Source organism: Dryobates pubescens, chromosome Z (genome assembly GCF_014839835.1).
Source record: "Dryobates pubescens isolate bDryPub1 chromosome Z, bDryPub1.pri, whole genome shotgun sequence".
Lineage (NCBI taxonomy): Eukaryota > Metazoa > Chordata > Aves > Piciformes > Picidae > Dryobates > Dryobates pubescens.
The window spans coordinates 76,896,006-76,911,306 of record NC_071657.1 but is presented as its reverse complement, the minus strand read 5'-3'; the positions used below and the strand labels follow the sequence as shown (position 1 = coordinate 76,911,306).

The window sequence follows — 15,301 nt, the reverse complement described above, 5'->3', positions numbered from 1 at the left end:
TGATCCTTGAGGTCCCTTCCAACACTGACAATTCTGTGATAAATGGTTAGCAGGTACAGTGTCAGATGGAGTGCAAAGGAAAGGAGGAGAAAAACATGAAGCATTCATATGCTCTCCCCAATTCGTACTGTATTAGCAATATTAATTTAGAAGAAGAATGAAAATTCCTGTTAAGAGTGAGGTTGCTGTCAAAAAGAAATTAGGGAATCATAGAGGAATAGGCTAGAGAATAGTGCAGAAATATCATTACAGAAGCTCTGTCTCATTTGGAGTGTTATTTCCCATGGTGGATACCCCTCTCGCGATGGATGTGGCAGATGGGGGAGATCTCCTAAAGAGTGGTGCAAGATTAGAAAGTTTGTGCTGTACCTGGAAAGGGTCTTTTACCAGAGTTAAATGTGTGTGTAACTCATGTGTAAGGCCATGCCCAGAGCTTCTGCTTTTGTTGTTAAAACACAAGAGAAATGGAAAGATGGCAAATTCATGACTGGTGCAAAATGTGTTTTGGTACAACACTGCCCTAAAGGTAATTGCCACACAATGTTTTTAATATACAAGTTAGGTCTTGGAAGGAGAGAACAGTGAGAACAATGCATTTTAATTGATGGTGGATAAGGAAGGCACAAGATGGATAGATAAACAGTAGTCTTACACCATTCTCTAAGTAGTTAGGATTGAGATTGTGGGTTATCAACATCCTGCATGTGGTTTCATGTACCTACTTTCTGTATTTCCTGTTCTGGAAAATTTTTTACACAAGGAACTCCTCTTTCTGTCACCTTCTAAAGCCTGGCTCAATAGCCTCAAGTTGAACCAGGGGAGCTTTAGATTGGATATTAGGGAAAATGTCTTCATTGAAAGTCTGTTTAAAACCTGGAACAGGCTGCTCAGGAAAGTGGTGGAATCACCATCCCGGGAGGTGGTCAGAAAATGTGTAGATGCACTGCTGGGGGGCACTTGGGTTAGTGTTGGACTTGGCAGTGTTGGGTTGATGGTTGGGCTTGATTACCTTGGAGGGTATTTTGGTTAATATTTCTATGATTCCAAGTTTGTGCACAGAGTACAGCTTTGCACCATGCCTGTCTTCTCAGGCTGGGTATTTCAGTGCCACATGTGTACCCCTTTGCTCTCTGTTCTCTGCTCCTCTCCAAAACCATAACCCCTTTCCACTTTATGCTAATTACTGTGTGTATTTCATACATACAATTCTGTTAATATATTTTTCAGCTCCCCAAACAAGAACAGTGGTGCATGCCGTGCATATTCTGTTGCCATTTCAAACTGTTTTTAGTAGCCACTGGCAGTGGCCTTGCCACAGAAGCAGGCTCATTGGGGCTACTGTCCTGTTTGAGGTTCTCCAGTAGGTTTTGTGTATCTTGATAAAGTCCAGTGTGATGTACTTATATCATGATATGACTAGTTTTTGCTGACATTTATGCCATCTATTTGAAGTCTAGTTTACCTATGACTGTGGAATCTATCATCATAACTCTTGACTTCAGCATAAACCTACCCTAGCTTTTGGATAAAGAAAAAATGGATTTTAGCTCTTGTCTGCTAGCCTTTCCTTGATATGGACAAGTTCTGCATTGCACAGCAATGTGCCCTTGTGGCCAAGAAGGCCAATGGGATCCTGGGGTGCATTACAAAGAGTGTGTCCAGCAGATCAAGGGAGGTTCTCTTCCCCTTCTACTCTGCCCTGGTGAGGCTCCACCTGGAATATTGCACCCAGTTCTGGAGTCCCCAGTTCAAGAGGGACAGAGATCTGCTGGAGACCGTCCAACTGAGAGCTGCAAGGATGATAAAGGGTCTGGAGGACCTTATGAGGACAGGCTGAGAGCCCTCGGGCTGCTTAGTGTGGAGAACAGAAGGCTGAGAAGGGATCTAATCAATGTCTATAAATATCTGAGGACTGGGCATCAAGAGGGAGGGGCAGGCTCTGCTCACTTGTGCCCTGTGATAGGACAAGGAGCAACGAATATAAACTACTGCACAGAAGATTCCGCCTCAACATAAGGAGGAACTTCTTCACTGTGAAGTTCACTTAGCACTAGAACAGGCTGCCCAGAGAGGTTGTGGAGTCTTCCTCTCTGGAGACCTTCAAGACCCATCTGGATGCATTCCTGTGTGACCTTCAGTGGCAGTGGGGTTGGACTCAATGATCTCCAGAGGTCCTTTCCAACCCCTGACATACTGTGTATTCCTGTGTGAAGAGAAAAATTGATCACTGCTAGGTAGATTACAGAATCATGGATTCATAGAATGGTTTGGGTTGGAGGGAACCTGAAAGGTGATTTAGCTCCAACTCCCCTGGCATGGCCATGGACCCCTCTTACTAGACATGGCTGCTTGAAGGCCCGATCCAACCTGGCTTTGAACACTGCCAGGCATGGAGCTTCCACAACTTCTCTGGGCAGCCTGTTCCAGTGCCTCATCCATGATCATTGATAGATCAAACAATCAGCTATCTGATTGGGAACAGATGTTAGTCAGTTAGAGGGTAGAAAGGCTCTGCAGAGGGACCTTGACCGACTGGACAGATGGGCAGAGTCCAATGGGATGGCATTTAATAAGTCTAAGTGCCGGGTGCTGCACTTTGGCCACGGCAACCCCATGCAGAGCTACAGGCTGGGGTCAGAGTGGCTGGAGAGCTGCCAAACGGAGAGGGACCTGGGGGTGCTGATTGACACCCGCCTAAACATGAGCCAGCAGTGTGCCCAGGTGGCCAAGAAGGCCAATGGCATCCTGGCCTGTATTAGGAATAGTGTGGCCAGCAGGAGCAGGGAGGTCATTGTGCCCCTGTACTCTGCATTGGTTAGGCCACACCTTGAGTACTGTGTCCAGTTCTGGGCCCCTCAGTTTAGGAAGGACATCGAGACACTTGAACGTGTCCAGAGAAGGGCAACAAGGCTGGTGAGAGGCCTTGAGCACAAGCCCTATGAGGAGAGGCTGAGGGAGCTGGGATTGTTTAGCCTGGAGAAGAGAAGGATCAGAGGCGACCTCATTGCCCTCTACAACTACCTGAAGGGTGGTTGTAGCCAGGTGGGGGTTGGTCTCTTCTCCCAGGCAACCAGCACCAGAACAAGGGGACACAGTCTCAAGTTGTGTCAGGGGAGGTTTAGACTCGAGGTGAGGAAAAAGTTCTTCACTGAGCGAGTCATTCGTCATTGGAATGGGCTGCCCAGGGAGGTGGTGGAGTCGCCGTCCCTGGAGGTGTTCAAGGGGAGATTGGACGTGGCGCTTGGTGCTATGATCTAGTTGTGAGGTCTGTTGGAACAGGTTGGACTTGATGATCCTTGGGGTCTCTTCCAACCTTAGTTACTGTGATACTGTGTGATACTGTGTGATATTATACTTTAATATATAAATAGCTACCACTGTGGTATTACTAAATTCAATGGGACTGCTTTTTATCAGCCCGTTGAGCTATTGAGGGGAAAGCTCTGTTCATGTAGAGTAAAAGATTTTGGAGTTTTTATGTATTTGTTTAAGTGCCTGAATGAATACATGATGGCAGTGGTGAGAAAAGGCCACACTGACAGATTTCAGTGATGTATTCAGAGCTTTTTCTCAGCTGGGAGTATCCTAATACATAAAACCCAACAAAACCTGTATGGATCCAAAAGAACCATAGGAGTCTGTAATGTCTGTAGGGGCTGGCTTTTATTTTCACTAAAATATGCTACTTTTTCTGGAATAATCCAAATCTTTGGGTTGGTTTTGAATAGGAATAAATAGAAAGGTCCAGTCAGAATCAGTTTCCACATAGTACATTTGTCAAAATCAGGGGTACTGAGAAATTAAATCTGATTCTATTCTCACCCATAGCACTGTAGCACTTAGTCTTTCTGAACTGTAATAATCCTTATTTAGAGAATTTGTATAAACAGTGAAACATTAAACTGTTGTTTTTCCATAACCAGAAGGTTTGAAAAGGTCCTGGGGGTCCTAGTGGATGGGAGGTTGACCATGAGCCAGCAATGTGCTATTGTGGCCAAGAAGGCCAAAGCCATTCTGGGGTGGATTAGAAGGGCTGTGGTCAGTAAGTCAAGAGAGGTTCTCCTCCCTCTCTACTCTGCCCTGCTGAGGCCACATCTGGAATATTGTGTCCAGTTCTGGGCCACTCAGTTCAGGAAGGACCTCAGGAAACTGCTTGAGAGAGTCCAGCACAGAGCCACAAAGATAATGGAGGAAGTGGAACATCTTTCTTATGAGGAGAGCCTGAGGGACCTGAGGGCTCTGTAGCTTGGAGAGAAGGAGCCTGAGAAGTGACCTCATTGTTGTTGATAAAGAAGTGCAGGGTGAGTGCCCAGAGGCTGGAGCCAGGCTCTGCTGGGTGATGCCCAATGCCAGCACAAGGGGCAGTGGTAGAAGTTGAGGCATAGGGAGTTCCATGTGAACATGAGAATTTTTTTTTTCCCTGTGAGGGTGACAGACCCCTGGAACAGGCTGCCCAAGGGGGCTGTGGAGTCTCCCTCTCTGGAGATGTTGAAGACCTGCCTGAATGTGTTCCTGTGTGATCTGTTCTAGGTGACCCTGCTCTGGCAGTGGGGATGGGCTGGATCTTTCAAGGTCTCTTCCAGCCCTGAACATTCTGTGATTCTGTGATTTTCAAACATAGTTGAGGATAGAGAAGCATGGAGCAGATCTTTGCAGGACTCCTGTTCCATTTTGACATGAACAGAACTGTTTGGGTTCATTTCAGGCATGTGTTGCACTTTCGTCTTCTGTTTGCTAACCCAAAGATGCGTGTTCAGGGTAAAAACTCTTCCCCATGAGAAGTAATGAGGGGTATGAGGCACTAAATCTAAGGTGTAGGAGCAGCTCAAATCAGCTTGCATTATCACTGAACTGACGTCAGATGGAACAGTTGGATGTAACCAAAATAATGGACAAAAATGGGATTTCTTTTTTAGCTCTGTGCTTCGCTTCAAAAGTAAGAGATTTCAGTGAAAAAAAACTTCCTTTTTTTTTTTTTTTTTCCCATGGAGGACTTAACTTTTGCTCAAATAACATTTTCCAGCAAGATATGTTTTCAGCAGGAACTATGAATTTCCATGTCAGCTCCACTCATTAATGATGGTTAATGTTATCGGTGTTTTTCATTTTGATCAACGGTTGTAATTTTTAACTCGCTGCTCATTTCAATGATATTTCTTTTCTTTTTCTTTTTCCTTTCCTTTTTTTTTTTTTTTCCCCTAAGTAGCTCCTTGTGACATTTTGAGAGAAATTTGGAACATTTCCATGATTATAAGTGTAACAGTGTTATCAAAAAAAGTAGAGAGAGATCTTGTACTACTGAATACCCGTAGGTGTGTTCTGAAAGCAAGTTACTCATAAGGATGATGTTATCTCAGGCACTTCATTCTCAAAAAGTTAGTGCTAATTGCAAAGACTGGTATTTGTTTCCCCCCCCCCCCCCCTTACCCCCCACAGCCCCCCTACCCCGTGGCCAGGAAAACAGCTCAAAATAAAACATTTAAAGTCAAAAGCATGAGTAGGAGAGAGGAGACCTTCCTATTGAGTTTGACAAAGACGCGGTTCTAGAGACTTGTGACTCTGACTCAACGCAACCTGTGGTATTAATAAGCCATGTGGGCTCATGGTGAAGACAACCCAAAAATTCCAATACCCATCAGGAAATTTTTGTTTTCTTTCTCTAAGCAGACTTTCTTTTTTTTTTTTTTTTTTTTCCTTCAGGCCTGAAAGAGGATTTTTCTTACCACCATTTCCTCAAAGCATTTGTTGACTTGAGATGAAAGTGATCCCTTAGTGAATTTGGTCTTCACAAAGTGATTTTCAGTTGACATGTGTTATAGGTTTAAGAAGATGGAGTCTCTTAAACCAGAGGCTGCAGACCTCCAGAGGCTAGACAGGTCCAGGTGTGGAGAGGAAAGTGTGATCTTTTGTTATTTCATTCCCAGCATGCCTGCACCTCCTCTTTATAAATGAACAGCACAGACTGTCCAGCCCTTCTCCTCTCCCTGCTCCCTTCTCTACATGGGCTCCCTCATCTTGCAGATGACACCAAGCTATGTTATGTTGGGACCTGGACAAGTTGCAGAGGTGGCCCAGGCAAACCTCCTGAGGTTCCACAAGTGCAAGTGCAGGGTTCTGCACCTGGGCTGGAACAATTCTTGCTATCAATACAGACCAGGGGATGAGGTGATAGAAAGCAGCCTGGTGGAAAAAAGATTCAGGGGTGCTGATGGGTGACAAGCTGGACATGAGCAGGCAGTGTGAGCATGCAGCACAGACGGCAAATCACATCCTGGGCTGCATCCAAAGCATCATTGCCAGCAGAGCCAGAGAGGTGATTCTGCCACTATGCTCTGCTCTGGTGAGACCTCACCGAGAGTACCAAGTACAGGTCTGGAGCCCTCAATATAGGAAGGACATGGACCTGATGGAGGCGGTCCAGAGGAGTGCCACAAAAATGATCAGGGGGTTGGACTAGCTCTGCTATGAGGACAGGCTGAGGGTACTGGGATTGTTCATCCTGGAGAAGAGAAGGATCCAGGGAGACCTAATAGCAGCCTGCCAGTACCTGAAGGGGACTACAAGGATGGAGAGAGACCATCTGCAAAGGTCTGCAGGAACGGGATGAGGGGCAATGGCTTCAAGCTGGAGAAGAGCAGATTTAGATTGGATATGAAGAAGTTCTTCACTATGAGGGTGGTGGAGTACTGCAACAGGTTGCCAGTGAGATGGTTGAGTGTCCTTCCCTGGAGATATTCAAAGTGAGCCTTAATGAGGCCCTGGGCAGCCTGATCTGGTTGGGGATGTCCCTGCTGACTGTGGGGAGGTCAGTCTGGATGACCTTTGGAGGTCACTTCCAGCCTGAACCGCTCTATGATTCTATGATTCTCTCTTGGGTTTGTGGGAGAGTGGAGCCTTGAGTGGTCTGGAGCTTGCAAGCTGAATTTTCAGCTGGGTCACTTTTGGGGGGGTGGGTAGAGAGTCATGAGGGGGGCATTTGAGTCCTGTGGTTTTGACCTGGTTTGGAGGGAAGGTTTTGGGAAGATGATGGTCTAGTGAGGGTTTTTTGGAGAAGCCTAGACTGGAAACCTGGGCTGAATATGAATTGTTGGGTGTTTTTTCTACTTTTGGGGTATGTTTTGGTACTGTTGTATGTAGTTATGAATAATACTTCCATTTAAACTTTTACTTCTTTCAGTTCTGGTGTTGAGCCTTTTCTTTACTCCTTTGGGAAGGGGTGAAGAGCATCTGTCTCACTCCTTAAAACAAAGGCAATGCCTTTCAGTACTACTGCAGTTGTGAATGTTAGTTTCTTATACAGGATCTTGTTTTCGTTAGGGTAGAAAGGCTCTGCAGAGGGACCTTGCCAGGCTGGACAGATGGGCAGAGTCCAAGGGCATGAGATTGAACACATCCAAGTGCCGGGTTCTGCACATTGGCCACAGCAACCCCATGCAGAGCTACAGACTGGGGTCAGAGTGGCTGGAGAGCAGCCAGGCAGAGAGGGACCTGGGGGTGCTGGTCGATGGTAGGCTGAAAATGAGCCAGCAGTGTGCCCAGGTGGCCAAGAGGGCCAGTGGCATCCTGGCCTGCATCAGGAACAGTGTGGCCAGCAGGAGCAGGGAGGTCATTCTGCCCCTGTACACTGCATTGGTTAGGCCACACCTCGAGTACTGTGTCCAGTTCTGGGCCCCTCAGTTTAGGAAGGAGGTTGACTTGCTGGAACGAGTCCAGAGAAGGGCAATAAAGTTGGGAAGGGGTTTGGAACACAAGCCCAATGAGGAGAGACTGAGGGAGCTGGGGTTGCTTAGCCTGGAGAGGAGAAGACTCAGGGGAGACCTTATTGCTCTCTACAACTACCTGAAGGGAAGTTGTAGACAGACGGATGTTGGTCTCTTCTCCCAGGCAGCCAGTACCAGAACAAGAGGACACAGTCTCAGGCTGTGCCAGGGGAGGTTTAGGTTGGATGTTAGGAAGAAGTTCTATACAGAGAGAGTGATTGCCCATTGGAATGGGCTGCCTGGGGAGGTGGTGGAGTCACCATCACTGGAGGTGTTCAGGAGGAGACTTGATGGGGTGCTTGGTGCCATGGTTTAGTTGTTTAGGTGGGTTGCATTGGTTGAGGGGTTGGACATGATGATCTTGAAGGTCTCTTCCAACCTGGTTGTTTATTATTATTATTATTATTATTATTATTATTATTATTATTATTATTATTATTATTATTATTATTACATGCTGAAGGTCTGACAAGAGACTCTTTAGGCCACCATGATTGGGAATTGGGATTTTCTTTCTATACAAGCTTTGAAGAAGGAGGGATCAGTGCTTTTAGGGTGAAAATCAGCATGAGCTCTACTTATTGAAGGAGTTCCCACCCTTGTCCTCTCTTCATGAATGATTCAGAAAGGAAATCACCTTCCTGCACATTTGGCAGAAGTGCACAGATTAAGTGATGATAAAACAAAATTCAAAGGTACCAATTCATGGCAGTTTATTTTTTGTTTCCTTTAACTCACTCATATTTTCCTAGAGAATTCAGAGAATTCACTCAAATTAACAAATTACATCACTGGAAAATGCTAAAAAAAGGAAAATAATAAAAGATCAAGTAATTAAAATGTCTTCTGGCTTTGTGAGTCTATAAGCACCAAATATTTGATACTGACTCTGCTTGGTACCATGATTTAAACAGGACATATTCTGCCATATTGAAGCAAGCAGGTTAGTAAGAAGAGAAGATACTACACTGACTAAATCCAACAGCTTCTTAACCTTCTGATAGGTCTGTAAAAGAAATAGTAATAATATCAAGCTACAGCAAAAATGTCTCTGCATTGTGATATCTTTCAGTTTGAGAACTCTCCGGATTTTAGATGATTATTTTTTTAACATTAATGCTGCTACTTTATACATAATTAATTTACTTCTTTGGAGAGGCTAATTCTTAGCTAAAACTTAAAGCAATGGAAGGAATCCCAGAATCCCAGCATGGTAGGGGTTGGAAGGGACCTCTGGAGTTCATCCAGTCTAACCCACCTGCTAAAGCAGGGCACCCACAGCAGCTTGCCCAGGATTGCAATGGCCAGGGGGATTTGGAATGTGTCCAGAGAAGGAAACTCCACAACCTCTCTGGGCAGCCCGTTCCAGGGCTCCAGCACCCTCAGACCAAAGAATTTTCTCCTTATGTTCAGATGGATCCTCCTGACTTCTACTTTGTGCACACTATCCTGTCCCTGGGCACCACTGACAGGAGTCTAGCCCCAGCCTCTTGCCCTCAGCAGAACCTTTAGCTCTTGCTGAGCATTGATCTGCAGCTGCTCTTCTCCAGGCTTGACAGCCCCAGGGCTCTCAGCCTTTCCTCCTCACAGAGATACTCCAGGCTCCTCAGCATCTTTAGAGCCTCTATTGGACTCTCTCCAATAGTTCCCTGTCTCTCTTGAACTGTGGAGCCCAGAACTGGACTCCAGATGTTGGCTGAGAAGAGTATGGTAGAGGGGGAGGACAACCAACCATGACCTGCTGGCCACACTCTCTTTGATTAACACCAGGAACCCATTGGCCTTCTTGGCCACAAAGGCACATTATTGGCTCATGGTGAACTTGTTCTGCCCCAGCACTGCCAGGTCCTTCTCCATGTAAGTGCTACCCAGCAGGCCACCCCTCACCTGTACTGCTGCAGGTGGTGGTTCCTCCTCAGGAGCAGGATTCTACATTTGCCCTTGTTGCAGAATTGAATTTTGCTTAGTTTTTAAAAATATCATGATAAAACTGTCTGGGAATTCTGCAAATGTTCTTTATCAGCATCCCAGTCTTTTGAGGGAGGTTTGGGATTACCTCATCTTTGATGCTCAGAAAATTCCTCTGAAACCTTATGATAAACAGCAGAAATGCTCTTTATTTGTGCATAATCATACTTAAACTGTCAAAATATTATTTTGGGAGTATCTAAATAGAAAGTTTGATGTTCCCAAATGCTACTTGATAAATGTGCATGCTAGGTAGTTCATTTTAATTTTTGTGGACAATATGAAGTGTGGTTTTTTTTAACTTACCTTACATTTTGACACTCTGTGGAAGAAACCACCAAGAGAGATGTGCTTTATTAAAGCATGACAATCTACCATCCTCTGTTCTGATATGTATTTACCTCTTACATATTTTCCTGTAGGTATTGAGGTTCAGCCAGGCCATAGCATTCTGCAGCTTTGTTAGGTCTCTTCATCCCCAGCTTGGATGCTAAGACATTGACTGCCACTTGTTATCCACAAGTGCTGGAACATGCTGGAAGGTGTACAGAGAAGGGCCATGAGGATGATCAGAAGGCTGGAGCTCCTCTCCTGTGAGGACAGACTGAGAGAGTTGGGGTTGTTCAGTTTGGAGAAGAGAAGGTTCTGAGGAGAATTTATTGTGGTCTTCCAGTACCTGAAGGGAGCTACAAGAAAGCTGGGGAGGGACTTTTAGGTGTCAGGTAGTGATAGGACGGGGGGGGCAGGATGGAGCAAAACTAGAAATGGGGAGATTCAGATTGGATATTAGGAAGAAGTTCCTCACTGTGTGGGTGGTGAGACAATGGAACAGGTTGCCCAGGGAGGTGGTGGAAGCCTCATTCCTGGAGGTTTTTAAGGCCAGGATGGATGTGACTGTGAGCAACCTGATCTCGTGTGAGGTGTCCCTGCCCATGGCATGGGGGGTTGGAACTGGCTAATCCTTGAGGTTCCTTCCAACTCTGACAATTCTATGAAGTCCCTGCCATTGTAGTGACCTTTTGATTAAGAAGGAATTTTGATGAGGAGGGTGATGAGACGCAGGCTCAGGCTTCCCAGGAGGCTGGTGGATGCCCTATCCCTGGAAACATTCCAGGTCACGTTGGACAAGGTTGTGAGCAGCCTGCTTTATCTGAAGATGTCACTCTTGTCCACATCAGGACGGTGTGTTTCTTTGGGGATCAAAAGTTGAGATTAGAACTGAAAGATGTTTACCATAGGAGACCGTTTTAGGAAGAAATCCTCCCCGTAGGAGAGTGGTGAGGCACTGGAACAAGTTGCCCAGAGAAGATGTGGAGTCTTCAAGCCTGGCTGTGTTCAAAGCCAGGTTGGATGAAGCCTTGAGCAACCTGGGCTAGTGGGAGGTGTCCCTGCCCATGGCAGGGGGTTGTAACTAGATGATCTTTAAGGTTCCTTCCAACCCATTCCATGACTCTATTATTCTAAGTTATAGGAATGCTGTTGACTAGTGGAATTTTACCTTAAAAGAAGGTTAAATCTTGGTTTCAATGGATTGATAGTGCCAGCATTGTTGTTCTTCTTCCAGTTTTCTTAGATGGCAGTAACAAAACTTTTACCTGCTTTTTTCCTGCAAACCCAGTGGACATTGAGTGGGGAAAATAAAAAAAATCAAAAAGCCCTTTTCAAACACTCAGAATGGTCTTAGCAGTCATAATTAATAACTTTTTATGCAAACAAATAAATATTCTGGCTCTCAAACTCAAGTCAGAGAAACTCATTTTAAAATTAAATTATTCTCTGACACATCCAAAGTGGAGAAGCAGTGTTTCTGCTGCAATTTTCCTCCCATTGTAATGATTGATTTCTGTCACTAGTTTTTTAAAACCTTTGACATGAAGCAACCGATTTCTTCTGTTTAAATTTTTTTGTATCTTTTATAATAATAATAGTTGCTCTCACCAGTCACTGGGAAAGGTAAAAAAAGAAAATATATATATATATATAATAATAATAAAAAATTCCTTAATTTGCCAGAGAACAGAATGGTTTTGTCAAGAATTAAGTCAAGGGTGGGTTTCTATCATTTCCTAGTTGGGACTGGCACGGTCTTTCTGAGAGATGTCTGAGATCTCTTCACACTGTTTCACTTAGAGCTGATCAAGAGAGTGAAATCAGACATGGACCTGACACTAATTTCACAGGAAAAATTCACAGATCACAATGAGCATCTCTCTGAAAGAAGAGCAGGAAATATTAGAATATCTATATATTCTTTATCAATTCTGACAGTGCAGTCTTAGAGTTATTAAAAGTCAAAGAACTGAGCAGATGTCTAGCAATGCTGAATTATACAGTCTGAATAACTTCTGTAACTAGCAGATCCAGTGCAATCTTTTCTTGACTGTTAAATGTCTGTCAGTAAATCCTGATGGTTAATATCAAGTGGTTAACACAGCCACCTGTGTACTGCTCAGGCTTCATGCAAGTGAAAAAAAGATAAAATCAAAGATTAAGCAGGGAAGTGAATCTGCTGGGCACTTCTGAGGCCACAGCCTCAGTACTAGGTTCAATTCAGTGTCCCTCACCCCAAGAAGGACACTGAGGGGCTGGAGCAGGTCCAGAGAAGGGCAACAAAGCTGGGGAAGGGTGTGGAGAAGGGGGCTGGGTAAGAGCAGCTGAGGGAGTCTGGAGGAGAAGAGTCTGAGGGAAGACTTCATTGCTCTCTACAGCTCCCTGACAGGAGGTTGCAGGGAGCTGGGGTTGGGCTCTTGTCCCTCGTATCAGGTGATAGAAGGAGAGGAAAAGGGCTGAAATTGTGACAGGGCAGGCTTAGCTTGGCCATGAGGAACAGTTTCTTTGCTGCAGGAATAGTCAGGGATTGGAGCAGGATGTCCAGGGAGGTGGTGGAATCCTCATGCCTGGAGGTGTTCAAGAAAGGTGTGGTCATGGCACTTGGGGACATGGTTTAGTGGCCATGGTGGTGGTGGGTTGCTGGATGGACTCAATGATCCTGGGTGGGACTTTTCCAACCCAAACTATTCTATGGTTCTCTGATCCTATGATTAACATATAACAGGTAAATTCCATTGCTTTACTGAAAACACGTGCTGTCATTTTGGTAAATATTCAGAGAGTGCAGCTCTGGGCCAAGCAGGTTGGGAAATGATTGCAAAATACCCTCGCTAATTTCTGCTTCGTGGGGTTTGTGTTGGTTTGGCTTGGGATTTGGTTGGTTAGTTGGTTATATTTTTGCAAACAGAGTACTATGCTTTGACTTTAAGGGGGAATCTGTATAACAGACTTGATATTATTTCTTGGTATTATTTTGTACATAGTGGGAAATAACCATAGAACAGTTCAGGCTGGAAGAGATCTCCAAATGTCATCCAGTCTGACCTCCCTGCCATCAGCAGGGACATCCTCAACTACAGCAGGTTGCCTAGGGCCTCATTGAGGCTCACCTTGAATACCTCCCGGGAAAGGGACTCAACCACCTCCTTGGGCAACCTGTTCCAGTATTCCACCACCCTCGTAGTGAAGAACTTCCTCCTAACATCCAGTATAAATCTGCCCTTCTCTAGTTTGAAGCCATTGCCTCTTGACCTGTCCCTGCAGGCCTTTGCAAACAGTCTTTCTCCATCCTTCTTGTAGCCCAGTTCAGGTACTGGCAGGCTGCTATTAGGTCTCCCTGGATCCTTCTCTTCTCCAGGCTGAACAACCCCAGTACCCTGCGCCTCTCCTCATAGCAGAGGTGCTCCAGCCCTCCTGATGGCAACTTTTAACCTGCATTTTAGAGTCAAGGACATGATACTTAAAGATACATATCTGTGTAGGAATTGAAATAAGGCAGTAGGTAAGTGGCTGTTGTTTTCTTTCAGCGTAGGCAACAGCAAGTGAGCTTTCTGCCCAGGTGCTTGCCCAGAGCTGTTCACCATCATGAAGGAGCCTGCAGAGAAAAGCAATTAGAGAATAAAGAATGGGATGGCTTGGCTTCTGGAGTACAACCAGGTTTTTCCATCAGGAAAAAAAATAAAAAAGAAAAATAAAAGCCAGGAAGGGATTTTCACAAGGGCTTGTAGTGCCAGGACAAGGAGCAATGGCTTTAAGCTTGACAAGGGCAGATTGAGACTGGAGATAAGGAAGAAATTATTGATGGTGAGGGTAGGGAGACACTGGCACAGGTTGCCCAGGGAGGCTGTGGATGTCCCCTCTCTGGAAGTGTTCAAGGCCATGTTGGATGAGGTCTTGATCAACCTGGGCTAGTGGGAGGTGTCCCTGCCCATGGCATGAGGGTTGGAACTGGATGAAGTCCCTTCCATTCTAAACCCTTCTGTACATCTATGCATCTAAGTATCAAAAAAAGTGCAAAAAAAAAAAAAAAAAAAAGACCAGAATCATAGAATTCTAGAATTATAGTATTGTTACAGTTGGAAGAGACCTACAAGCTCACTGAGTCCAACCTTCAACCTAAGACCACCATGGCCATTAAACCACATCCCCAGGTCCCATGGGCACAGATTTCTTAAACACCTCCACGGATGGTGACTCCACCACCTCCCTGGGCAGCCTGTTCCAGTGCCTGGCCACTCTTGCAGCACAGAAATTGTTCCTTGTGGCCAACCTTAAGCCTCCCCTGGCACAATTTCAGGCCATTTCCTCTCCTTCTATCACCTGAGACTATGGAGAAGAGATCAAGCCCCACCTCACTCCAACCTCCTTTCAGGGAGCTGTAGAGAGCAATGAGGACTCCCCTCAGCCTCCTCTTCTCCACACCAAAAGCTTTCACTGTGGTATAGAATGTAAACATTTGGCTTACACTAAATTCTTGATGTGTGCAGCCATGATTGCAAAGCTCCAGGCATGAATGGTAATTAGCTAAAATAGTTTAGAAGAGTAATTTCTGAGAGGAGGACCAGAGCAAGAAAAAAATGGAAGTGAACAAACCAGAAACCTCTGATAGGAATCCAAGACACAACCCAAAAGGTGCCAAACCTTTGTCCCAGGTTGGGTGCTGTATTAAAAATGTTTTGTCACAGAATCACAGACTGTCAGGGACTGGAAGGGACCTCAAAAGCTCATCCAGTGCAACCTCCCTGCCAGAGCAGGATCACCTAGAGCAGATCACATAAGAATACATCCATGTGGGTCTTGAATATCTCCAGAGAGGGAGACTCCACAGACCCCTTGGGCAGCCTGTTCCAGGGCTCTGTCACCCTCACAAGGAAAACATTTTCCTTCATGTTTCCATGGAAGTTCCTGTGTCTCAAGTTCTACCCATTGCCCCTTGTCCTGTTGCTGGGCATCACCAAGAAGAGCCTTAAATTAGAACTGAAATCACACGCATCTCTGTGCAGTAATAGATGGACCTCAAGAGTTCCTCAAGCAAGATTTCAAAGTTTAAGCTTGGGAGGAAACTTGGGTTGTGGGAAAGTACTGGGGCAGCTTTTCCTGCGTCCCTATGGCTGTTTAAGGGTATAAAAGCCATGTATTCCTACAATGAAGTGGATCCTGCCCTACAAGCTATCCGTGGTGTCAAGTCTCTCTCTCCTCCCAGAGACACCAATCAGGGTCCATGCCCTATGCCACAAACAAAG

The 15,301-nt window shown here is 45.3% G+C and overlaps 1 protein-coding gene across 1 annotated transcript in view; it reads left to right on the top strand.

The window, feature by feature from the left end:
* The window catches only part of KIAA0825 (KIAA0825 ortholog), a 347,912-nt gene that overhangs the window by 274,932 nt on the left and 57,679 nt on the right, over positions 1-15,301 (top strand). The gene's annotated exons all lie outside the window — the stretch shown is intronic.